The sequence below is a fragment of the Bos grunniens genome, chromosome 7 (assembly GCF_055505025.1).
Source record: "Bos grunniens cultivar Pamir isolate PY7600 chromosome 7, Bosgru_T2T1.0, whole genome shotgun sequence".
NCBI classification, from domain to species: Eukaryota; Metazoa; Chordata; class Mammalia; order Artiodactyla; family Bovidae; genus Bos; species Bos grunniens.
Window position 1 is genome coordinate 85,413,156 of NC_141171.1, and position 12,969 is coordinate 85,426,124.

The 12,969-nt window shown below is 36.4% G+C and overlaps 1 long non-coding RNA gene across 3 annotated transcripts in view; it reads right to left on the reverse strand.

Annotated features, from left to right (window-relative positions):
• Window positions 1-12,969, reverse strand: part of LOC147369914 (uncharacterized) — a 72,036-nt gene that overhangs the window by 23,287 nt on the left and 35,780 nt on the right. For all 3 annotated transcript variants that reach the window (XR_015168103.1, XR_015168101.1, XR_015168102.1), the window contains one exon: window positions 800-936. This is a non-coding gene — a long non-coding RNA (uncharacterized LOC147369914). The remainder of the gene's footprint in view (window positions 1-799; window positions 937-12,969) is intronic.

The following is a 12,969-nucleotide window of genomic DNA, read 5'->3' on the forward strand; positions in this document are numbered from 1 at the left end:
CAATATAGCACAATATAATTTTCCTTTAAGAATAACATATTTTGCTTTGTTTCTTACAAATTTAATCTGATACCACATTTTATACATTTATATTTTTATAAGTGAGCTTTTATTATGGTTGAAGTTAGGCTTTGCATATTATATTTACCACATATTCTGAAATTCCCATCTCAGTTTTCCAATCAATTCTATTATTACAAGAGAATAACACAACTATACATTTTAAGTACTTACATGATACCAGTAACCTCTTTAAATCTGTTTTAACCCATTTAATTCTCCTTATAGACCAGTGGAATACTAATGAGAGGTGAGGACAAAAGTAACTCGGTCCTAGACATCATGTTGCTGATGAGTGTGCTACTGTAGTAAAAAAAATAAAGTGGAAGCTTTGTGATGAACCTAGAGACACCATTAGTATATTATTGTGGAATAACTTCTTAAATGAATCAAATAATAGTTTATTTCATTTCTGGCTATCCCTTGTAAGTGTTTTCAGAACATTAAATATATTTTATATAAACAATTAAATTGCCTATGACCAAAAGAGGCCAATGTGGGTGCTTTGCAGTGAAAATTGACCCCTGGACCTCTCATTCAGCCACTTCTATCCCAAGGTAGCACATGTACACATTCAAACATCCTTCCCCTTGAGAAGAACACAGTTGACAATGGATCCAATGCCTCTGGGTGGACCAGAACTTAGATACATAAGTTAAGCCAAGCTTATTTTTACCATAAAGGGGACAAAAAGAGTTGTGCTGTATTTCAGTGTATTAATCCAAGGAGGATAACATACCTTGTACAGTAGTACCAGTTTGCAGTCAGGACACACAGCTGTGATAATGACCCCTTTCTTCCAATTCTTCACTATCAGTTTTTGCTCAATGCTGATGTATCACAAGGAAGAACTGTCCCTGATTGCTTACTTTTCTCCTGAGATTAAGTGAGAGAAATAGTAAATATTAAATCAATTCCTTTATCTTACTTAGGGAGAAACCTCAATAAATCAAAATAATCCTTTGCCTCTCTGAGGTATGTTTGATAAAAGCAAATTAAAATTTCAGCATAAACATATAGAGTGATTTTTCTGTTCAAAGAAGATGTAATTATTATATTCTATAAGAAAATGGGGCTTCCTAGATGAGCTAGTGGTAAAGAACCTGCCAACACAGAAGTTATAAGAGACATGGGTGTGATCCCTGGTTCGGGAAAATCCCCTGGAGGAGGGCATGGCAACCCTCTCCAGTATTCTTGCCTGGAGAATCCCATGGACAGAGGAGCCTGGTGGGCTACAGTCCATGGGTTCGTAAAGAGTTGGACATGATTGAAGAGACTTACCACACGTGTGCCTAACAAAATGACCAAATTCAATCTGACAATTATTTAAAGCTTTCCATTTTGAATATCAAGTTTAAATAATAGCAGACAAGGTTTTAAGACATTTCCATTAAAAATGTTTATATCTTAACGCATATCACTTTAACTATTCCCTTTAGAGTTGGAACAGTATCCATTCAATATTTTGATAGTTTAAGATTGTCTGTTCCTTTCCTACATTTCTTGTTCAAATTTGTCTTCCTAAATATGCTGAAATCAAAGGAATACTTTTCCACAGAGGAAATATGTAAAGAGATTAACCACTATGTATCAAGAAAACCAGTGGTATATAAATTATGCCCCCTAAAGTTTAATATTGGTGTCTAATAAATATACTTTTCTGTAAAAGGTCTAGTAACATATGAAAAACTAGAAAACCATAAGAAAATTACACAAAAATGAATGATATATAAATAACAAAAAGATTGTAAATGAGAAATAGATTTCTATATCCCTAAGGTCTGAAAAATATATTATCTGTGTAGCTGTTTAAATATATATTTTTACTGATTTGTGAAATTTTTACTTTATAAATCTGTCATTTTTTTCTCAATAACTACAGAGACAGTTCTATAGCTTATGAGGAATAACTTAGAGCTAAATGATATAACTATAGGCACCCCATAACTGTACCTCTGTTGAACTCCAGGAAACAATTTGCACAGTGAAATTAATCTTTGAAGAATTGGCAGCCACAATATAGATATTAAAATGACAGGTCTCTTTTTGCTTGTTTTTGTTTTTATCAATTGTTGAACAGCTGTGTTCTTACACAACTCAAACTGCTATAAAATGATTTCAGAAACCTGGGTAAATGAAGGTATTCCAGGTGACAAAATCGTGAATCAAGTATTTCTACATTCATTTTTCACAAAACAAAAATCTCTGTTCTTATATTCTACCAATCATATTCTCCCCTACATAGAAAGCACAGAAAGGAAATCTTCATGTTTTGAATCATGCCTTTTGATTAGAAAACACATTTCAAATGTCTATTACAAGTTTAATTGACTAATCAAGTAAAATATCAATATAATTTGATAGTAAAACCATTAGGAAAAAAGCATCATCTGCTATGAACTTTTATAGCAGTTTTAACTAAAGTTAATGTGGACACATACCAAAGCCTTTATCTGTCAAAGTATAACAAAAAGAAGTATATACATCCTAAGTATACATCCTAAGTATAACAAAAAGAAGACATAAAATGTGAAGATCTCATATCAAGCTACATGTACTAATCAGATAAGTGTTGACGTGGAACAATCAGTGATGAAGAAAGCTTTGAAAATTTCAGGGCAATTCAGGAAGATATGACTATCAACAGAATAATTTAGGGCATCACATAATTTCATGGCAGTAGAAATTTTGTGACCATTTTATTTGATGTTGCCAATATATTGCATGGCACCAATATATTATAGTATAGATTCTATTAAAAAAAAAAAAAAAAACCCACATTTGTTTGTCATAATGCATTCACTGATCCTTTTTAATGTTAATATTTAAGTCAGTGTATTTCATTACAATTATCCAAATTGTGGATTATCCAGTCACTGTTCTTTCTGGATAATTATCTTATGGCCATTTCACCATTGGGACTTCCTAAAATACTCAAGACTAATATATTCATATTAATAGTGAGTAAAAAGCTCTACCCTCAAAACATAAAATTTTCTTGATAAATTAAGGAAAAATTACATTTTGACATGTTGTTATATTTTATTTTTAAATATATTTTTGTATTGATAAAGTAAAATTTAGCCATGTATGAAAAATTTTTTTTAAAAGCTACATGCATTTTTTGTGTGTGTGTGTGAGTTTACTTTTTATTTTTGGCAGCTAAATACAAGTTCCCTGGAATGGAGAGTGTATTCAAGGTTTTCCTGATTTTTCTTTTTTTTTTAAATTAATAAAAAGTGTTTTTTGGGGGATATGTGCATCAATGGATTGTATAAAACAGTATCTCACCCCTCTTTTGATTTTTCAAATTAAAGAAAGTTATGAGGGTAATTCTTTCATTTAAACACTTTTAAATCAGTAACATCAAAGATGGTGATTTAATTCAAACTAGTAAATTACTTTGTTGACACACTTACAATTCAGAATTGCTTAGGATAACAAAAATGAGAAGACCGCAGAAAGTGGTTATTAAAAATAATAATAATTTTCTATTTCCAGTCTAACATATAAAGAATTTAGAAGGCATAACTCCTGTTATCACAAGAAAAAGTTGAACATAAAACAACTGAACATCAACAAACTGAAAACCAACTCTTCTTAGATCAGAGAATTGAAGTAACAGGGCAAACTACCTCCCTGAAAACTTGAGAGAAAGGAGGATACCAAGAACCACATCTTTCCAGAATCAAACAATTCAGAAGCAGAAACCCACCACTGGAGCCAATATTAACAGGAATGTTTAACTATGGGGCTTTTACTATAAACAGTGAATTTCCAGAGAATCTGTGTGGACAAGCTTGAGTGTTACTCTAGAGGATCAGTTTTCATAGGGTTTTGCAAGTTTTACCTTTAGGAGCTCAATCAGTTTCTCAGGATGAAGATTTAAGAAAAATTCATTAACCAACCTAAGGGAGATATACAATTCCAGCCCCCTCTAGCCTTTCTGCCTCATGAAAGTGTGCAGAACAGGTCAGGAAGAGAGCTCAGAGGGAACTATTAAGGCTATAGTCTAGGGGGACAAAATCACTAAAAGACTGAGAGAAAACCATAGGCTTATAGAATACTTTTCTTCCCACATCTTACCATCACCTCAATCAGACTCCTGTAAAAGAACAGTGAATTACATCTAAAAAATCTGCAGGTTTCAGACTCTCTTTTAAAAAGAGTCTCTAGGGAAGCACAAGACACCAGGTGAGATGAAAACAAGGACACTAGTGGAAATTTTAGCTCCTAACACTACCATTGCAGAAAACAGTGAGCACAGCCTACCTCCTAGCCAGAAACAAACCGTAAAATCTCACACTAAAGGCCTCTTTACAACAGTTCCTTTCACAAGATAATCATACGAAACTTTCAACAAAATAGTTGCAAGTCAGTCTAAAAGGAAAATAAAAACACTTTGAAGAGACAAAGCAAGTAACAAGACTCAGATATGGAAGAAATTTTGGAATTATCAGACTGGGAGACTTAAAATTACTATGATTAATACAGTAAGTGCTCTAAAAGGAAAAGTGGACAACATGCTAAATCAGACGCCTAATGTTATCAGAGAGGGAAACTCAAAGAATGAACCAAAAAGTTATAAAAATTAAAAATATGAGAGTGGTCAAGATGACAGAGGAGAAAGATCCTGTGTTTACCTCCTTCCATGGGCATACAAAATTTACAATTATTTATAGAGAAACTATTTATGAGAAATACCAGAAGACTAGAAGAAAATATCTGAAGCTAAAGATAAAAAGAGGGAAACACAATGAGATGTGTAGGAAGGGCAGAGATGTGCTATAGTGAAGACCCATACCTCTGGTGAAAGTGAGTGAAAGTGAAAGTCGCTCAGCTGTGTCTGACTCTTTGCGACCCCATGGACTATACAGTCCACGGTATTGTCCAGGCCAGACTACTGGAGTGGGTAGCTTTTCCCATCTCCAGGGGATCTTCCCAACATAGCGATGGAACCCAGGTCTCCCGCATCGGATTCTGGTAGGCGGATTCTTTACCAGCTGAACCACAAGAGAAGCCCTTTCTCCAGAGGATCTTCCTGACCAAGGAACCGACCTGGGGTCTCCTGCATTGCAGGTAGATTGTTTATGGGAGGATAATTGCAATTGCAAAGATACTCCTCAAGGAGTAAGGAGTCCAAGACCCACATTGGGCTCTCCAGCTTGAAAATCCAATCCTGGAAAGGTGAACCTCCAGAAAGTTTGTCTTTGAGGTCCAGAGAGGTTTATTTTTGGATGAGCCACTGTGCTCTAGGGAATACAGACTCCATCTTAAAACCTCACACTCTCTAGAATGCAGGGCAGAAGCAGTAATTTGAAAGGAGCCTGGGTCAGGCCATCTGCTGATTTTAGACAGCCTCCTAAAGAGACAAGAGGCAAATGAAGCTAAACTGAGGGGTATAGACACTGACGGCAGACATTTGTGGGAGCTCATTCTACCACGTGGACACTGGTGCTGGCAAGCACCATTTTAGAATCCTCCCTCCAGCTTTAATAAGGATCCACCTGGGGAAGGAAATGGCAACCCACTCCAGTACTCTTGCCTGGAAAATTCCATGGACGGAGGAGCCTGGTAGGCTACAGTCCATGGCGTTACAAAGAGTCGGACACAACTAAGCGACTTCACTTTATTTTCTTTCTTTCACTTCCACTCACTCTCTTGCCGTTAGTACTGGGATGCCTCAGACAAAGCAATTAGCCTGAAAGGGACATAGACACACCTACCAGCAGGATAGCTGTCTTAAGACACTGGAGACCACAGCTTCCCTGGAACTCAGTACTGTGCACCAGAGGGCTCAAAATATTGCCCTGGACACCAGTGTATCATCAGTTGACCCAGAACCACTGAGGCCCTTCAGAAAGATGTCCGGATTTGCCTCTGCCTATCAGCAGACTATCATTTTCTTCAGAACCTACCAGGGCCCTACAGAAAGAAAACCTAGGACTCAGCCCTGCACATCAGCGGGTACTTCTTAGCCAGGACCAGTTTCATAAACCAGTAGGCAGGCATCATCTGCAGGATCCCTTGGTCTCTCTCCATCTACGAGAGGATGAGCACCTGCCCAGGACAAGTACAGTCTTGCAACCTGCCTTGTCAGGAACCAACAGTACCTTGGTACTCAGCCCTGAAGACCAGAATGCCAACACAAGCTCTTGAACACCTTGGGCCTCTTAGTCAGCTTTCCCAAGATCCAGCCTCCCCCACTAGTCAGGCAACATTAGGTTTGAAAAACCTTGAACTCACAGACAACTGTGTCAGTTGTTTCTGACCCACTGTTCACTGGCCACTTCCAAACAAGGCAGGGCCTGGCAACCAACTGAACCATGAACTAGCCACGCTTTCCAGATCATCCATATAGTTTGCCTACCATAACAGATATACCTCTTGAGAAACCTATATGCAGGTCAGGAAGCAACAGTTAGAACTGGACATGGAACAACAGACTGGTTCCAAATACAAAAAGGAGTATGCCAGGGCTGTATATTGTCACCATGCTTATTTAACTTATATTCAGAGTACATCATGAGAAACGCTGGGCTGGAAGAAATACAAGCTGGAATCAAGATTGCTGGGAGAAATATCAATAAACTCAGATATGCAGATGACACCAGCCTTATGGCAGAAAGTGAAGAGGAACTAAAAAGCCTCTTGATGAAAGTGAAAGAGGAGAGTGAAAAAGTTGCCTTAAAGCTCAACATTCAGAAAACAAAGATCATGGCATCTGGTCCCATCACTTCATGGGAAATAGATGGGGAAACAGTGGAAATAGTGTCAGACTTTATTTTTGGGGGCTCCAAAATCACTGCAGATGGAGATTGCAGCCATGAAATTAAAAGACGCTTACTCCTTGGAAGGAAAGTTATGACCAACCTAGACAGCATATTCAAAAGCAGAGACATTACTTTGCCAACAAAGTCCATCTAGTCAAGGCTATGGTTTTTCCAGTGGTCATGTATGCATGTGAGAGTTGGGCTGTGGAGAAAGCTGAGTGCTGAAGAATTGATGCTTTTGAACTGTGGTGCTGGAGAAGACTCTTGAGAGTCCCATGGACTTCAAGGAGATCCAACCAGTCCATCCTAAAGGAGATCAGTCCTGAGTATTTATTAGAAGGATTGATTCTGAAGCTGAAACTCCAATACTTTGGCCACCTGATGCAAAGAGCTGACTCATTGGAAAAGACCCTGATGTTGGGAAAGATTTAAGGCAGAAGGAGAAAGGGACAGCAGAGGATGAGATGGTTGGATGGCATCACCAACTCAATGGACATGAGTTTGGGTAAACTCTGGTAGTTGGTGATGGACAGGGAGGCCTCATGTGCTGTAGTCCATGGGGTCGTAGAGAGTCGGACACAAGTGAGTGACTGAACTGACTGAACTAAGCAGTCTAACCAATAATGAGCTCAAGGTAATGATTATAAAGATGATCAATAAAATCAGGGGAAGATTGGATGAGCATATAAATTTTTAAAATGAGAAGTTATAACAGACATCACAGGTAAATATAAATGATTATGAGATTACTACAAGTAATGAATGATACAATAAAATGATAGTATAGAGGAAATGGACAAATTTCTAAAAAAAAAATTCCTAGAATCTCCAAAGACTTAACCAAGGAGTAGAATATATGAACAGAATATTTACCAGTAATGAAACAAAACCAATAATTTAAAACAAAACAAACAAAAGATACAATTCCCCCTAGCAAATGTATTTAGAGAAGAGTTAACACCCAATTTTTCAAATTATTCCAAAAATATGAGAGGAATGAATGCTTCAGGCTCACTGAATGAGGTCAGCATCACAAGAGAACCAAAAAAAAAAAAAGTCACAAACACACACACACACAGAAAATTATAAGCCAATATCCACTAATGAACACAGGTGAAAAATCCTATGAAAATATTAGCAAGCAGAATTAAACAATATTTTAAAAGGCTTATACATCATAAACAATTTGGTTTAACCCCAATGATGGAAGGATGGCTCAATATCAGAAAGTTAATCATCATGACACTGTATATTAACAAATTGAAAAATAAAATTGATATGATCATCTTGATAGATGCAGAAAAACTATTTGACAAAATTCAACATACATTTATGATAAACATTCTCAACAAACTGGTAGAGAAGAAACATCCCTGAACATAAAAAAGTCTATACATGACCAAACTACAGTGAACATCATACTCACAGAAAGGATTAAAGCATTTTCTTTAACACAGGGAACAAGAGAAAGATTCTGCTTTTCACCATTTTCATTCTATTTAAATACTCTTTGCTTAGTATTGGAAGTCCTGGCCAGAGCAATCAGATATGGAAAATAAAGAATATAAATAAAAATTTCCAAACTGGCAAAGAAGTAAAACTGTCAGTGTTTTCAGATACTATATTTAATAAATCCTGAAGACATCACAAAAATACTATTTGAACTCATCAAAGAATTTCAGAAAGTTGAAGAATAAAAAACTGACCCACAAAGACTTGTTGTATTTCTATACACTAACAAAAAGTATCAGAAATTAAGAAACAATCCCATTTATCATTGCATCAAAAAGGATAAAGTACCTAGGAATAAGCCTAAAAATGAGGGGAAAAAAAAAACTTACTCCAGAAACTATAAGATGCTGATCAAAGCACAAGCAAATGAAAAGAAATACTGTGTTTCTGAACTGAATGAATCAATATTGTTAAAATGACCATACTTCCCAAGACAATCTACAAATAAAACACAACCCTTATGAAATTATCAGTGGTATTGTTCACAGAACTAGAACAAATAATTTCAAAATGTATATAAAAACAAAAAGACCCCAAATAGCCAAGACAATCTTGAGAAAGACTATAGCTGGAGGAATCACTTTCCCAGATTTCAAACTATACAAACTCTAGTAATCAAAATAGGACAGTACAGGTTAAAAAACGGACATAAAGGTCAGTAGAATGAAATAGAAGCTCAGAAATGAACCCACTTATATAGGCAATTCATACATGACAAAGGAGGCAAGACCATATCATGGGGAAAAGATAGTTTCTTTAATAAATGGTGTTTAGAAAACTGGACAGCGGTATACAAAAGAATCAAACTGGACTACTTTCTCACACCATATACAAAAATAAACTAAAAATGAATTAAAGACTTAGAGTAAGACTGGAAAGAACAAAGCTGCTTTCCTAGAAGAAAACGTAAGCCGTGCACTCTGACATTGGCCTTAGTGATATTTTCTTTTGGATTTGTTTCCTCAAGAATGGGATAAAAGGGGAAAAAAGTTAAACAGAGTTACACTTCACTAATAAAAAAAAACTTCTGATAGTGAAAGAAACTATCAATAAAATAAAAAAGCACCTTACTGATTGGGAGAAGATATTTACAAAGAATCTACCCCTTCATCTTCAGGTTCACCTCTTACCAAGTTGATGGTCTCATGGAGAAAGTTTTGCCAGTACAACATGTGGAAAGATGTGACTTGTGTTCTTATCAAATCCAGCTCTTCAACCAATCCTCTGGACACATGCATACTGTATGGGGATGCTACCTCACAGACAGTCCTTCAAGACTTCAATAGGTAACTTTTCACCTAATTTTCTAGAAACAGAGAAAGTTACGCAAAATGATAAAACAGTGGAATTTGTTTCCACTGAAAGAATAAAGAAAAAAAAAAAAAAACAACCTGAAAAATACAATTAGTGAAACAGAAACAAGTTACCAGCTAAAGAGTTTGAAGCATTAGTAATAAGACTACTGATTGAATTTGGAACAAGAAGAGAAACATCATGAGGATTTTAACAAGGAACTAGACAAAAAGAAGAAACAGAACAGAAGACTACAATAAGTGAAATTTAAGGAGTCAAAGAAATTAACAGCAGAATATGTAATACAGATGATTTCATGAGTGCTCTGAAAGAATAATAATAATCACCAACCAAAATGGCAAAAAGGAAAATAAATGACAAATCAAAAACTGCTTAAAAGATATCTGGGATAACAATAAGCATAGTAACACTTGCATTAAAGGGGTCCCAAAAATGAGGAGAGAGAATGGGGTCAATAATATATTTGATGGGAAAAAAATTAAATAATATATTTGAAAAAATATATATGTGATGAAATTATTGCTGAACAATGATCAACTTGAAGAATGAAACAAATATCCAAGTATAGGAAGTACAGAGGGTTCAAAAAAAGATGAATTCAAAGTTACAGCAAGATATATCATAATTAAAATAGCAAAATTTAAAGATAAAGAGAATTATAAAAGCAGGAAGAAAAAAAAATCATGTACAAGAGAACTTCTATAAGATTATCAAATAATTTGTCTGGAAACATTGTAGCCAGACAGAGAAGGCAATGGCACCCCATTCCAGTACTCTTGCCTGGAAAATCCCATGGACAGAGGAGCCTGGTAGGCTGCAGTCCATGGGGTCGCGAAGAGTCGGACACGACTGAGCGACTTCACTTTCACTTTTCACTTTCATGCACTGGAGAAGGAAATGGCAACCCACTCCAGTGTTCTTGCCTGGAGAATCTCAGGGACGGCAGAGCCTGGTGGGCTGCCATCTACGGGATCACACAGAGTCGGACACGACTGAAGTGACTTAGCAGCAGTAGCAGCATTGTAGCCAGAAGAGAGCTTGGTAATAGAAAAACCTGCAACATATGATATTCTATTCCAACAAGATAATCATTTAGAATTGAAGGAAAGATGAAAATAAGCAAACACTAAAATAATTTATCAATAGGAAACCTACTCTAAAAATGTTAAGGGTCTTTTCTAAGTGGTGCTCAGCCTTCTTTACGGTCCAACTCTCACATGTATACATGACCACTGGAAAAACATAGCTTTGACTATTTGGATCTTTGTCGGCAAAGTGATGTCTATGATTTTTAATACCGTCTGTCAAGGTTTGCCATAGCTTTCCTTCCAAGGAGTAAGTGTCTTTTAATTTTATGGCGACAGTCACTGTCTGCAGTGATTTTGGAGCCCAAGCAAAGAAAATCAGTCACTGCTTCCACTGTTTCCCCTTCTATTTGCCATGAAGTGGTGGGACTGGATGCATGATCTTAGATTTTTGAATGTTGAGTTTTAACTCAGCTTTTTCACTTTCCTCTCTCAACTTCATCAAAAGACTTTTAAGTTCCTCTTCACTTTCTGCTGTTAGAGTCATATTATCTGCCTATCTGAGGTTTTTGATATTTCTTTTTGAAATATTGATTACATCTGTTATTTGTCCAGCCTGGTATTTTTCATGATGTATTCTGCAGATAAGTTAAATAAACAGGGTGACAATGTACGGCCTTGATGTCCTCCTTTCCTAATTTTGAACCAGTCAGTTGTTCCATGTAAGATTCTAAATGCTGCTTCTTGATCCATATACAGATTTCTCAGGAGGCAGGTACAATATTCTGGTATTCCCATCATTTTAAGAATTATCCACACTTTGTTGTGACACACACAGTCACAGGCAAAGAAGCAGAAGTAGATACTTTTCTGGAATTATCTTGCTTTTTCTATGATCCAACGATGTTGGCAATTTGATCTCTGGTTCCTCTAGCTCTTTGAAACCCATCATGTATATCTGGATGTTCTCGGTTCACATACTACTGAAGCCTTGATTGAAGGATTTTGTATATTATATAACAAGGATGTGAAATGAGCACAATTGTATGGTAGTTTGAACATTCTTTGGCATTGTATTTCTTTGAGATTGGAATGGAACTTGACATTTTTGAATGCCGTGGCCAATGCTGAGTTTTCCGAATTTGCTGACATAATGAAAATAGCACTTTATTAGAATCAGTTGTTAGGATTTTAAATAGCTCAACTGAACTGGAATTTCATCACCTCCACTAACTTTGTTTGTAGTAAAGCTTCTTAAAATCCACTTGACTTCACACTCCAGGATGTGTGGCTCCAGATGAGTGACCACACCATCGTGGTTAAATGGGTCATTATTTCTGTATAGTTCTTCCGTATTCTTATCACTTCTTACTATCTTCTTCTTCTATTAGGTCTTTACTTTTTCCGCCCATTATCATGCTCATCCATGTATGAAAGGTTACCTTGATATCTCTGTTTTCTTGAGGATATCTCTAGTCTTTCTACTGTTTCCCTCTATTTCTTTTCATTGTTCATTTAAGAAGGCTTTCTTATCTCTCCTGGCCATCTTCTGGAATTCTGCCTTTAGGTGGGTCTATCTTTCCCTTTCTCCTTTGCTTTTCGCTTCTCTTCTTTCCTCAGCTATTTTTAAAGCCTCCTCAAACAATCACTTTGACTTCTTGTGTTTCTTTTCCTTTGGGATTATTTTGTTCCTTGCCTCCTATACAATGTCATGAACCTGCGCCCATAGTTCTCCAGGCATTCTGTCTACCAGATCTAATCTCTTGAATCTATTCATCACCTCCAGTGTATAATCATAAGAGATTTAATGTAGGTCACAACTGAATGCCTAGAGGTTTTCTCTACTTTCTTCAATTTAAGCCTGAATTTTGCAATAAAGAACTCTTGATCTGAGCCACAGTCAGCTGCAGATCTTGTTTTTGCTGACTGTATAGAGGCTTCTCCATCTCTAGCTGCAAAGAATATAATCAACCTGATATCATTATGAGGAGCTGGTGATGTCTATGTGCAGAATCCTATCTTGTATTGTTGGTAAAGGGTGTTTGCTATGACCAGTGTGTTCTCTTGACAAAACTCTTTGCCCTGCTTCATGACCAACCTTGCCTGCCACTCTAGATATGTCTTGACTTCCTACTTTTGCATTCCAATTCCCTATGAAGAAAAGGAAATCTTGTGTGTGTGTGTGTGTTTTAGCTCTAAAAGGTCTTATAGGACCCTTCAATTTCAGCTTCTTCAGCATTTGTAATTGGGGCACAGATTTGGATTACTGTGATGTTTGGTACTGT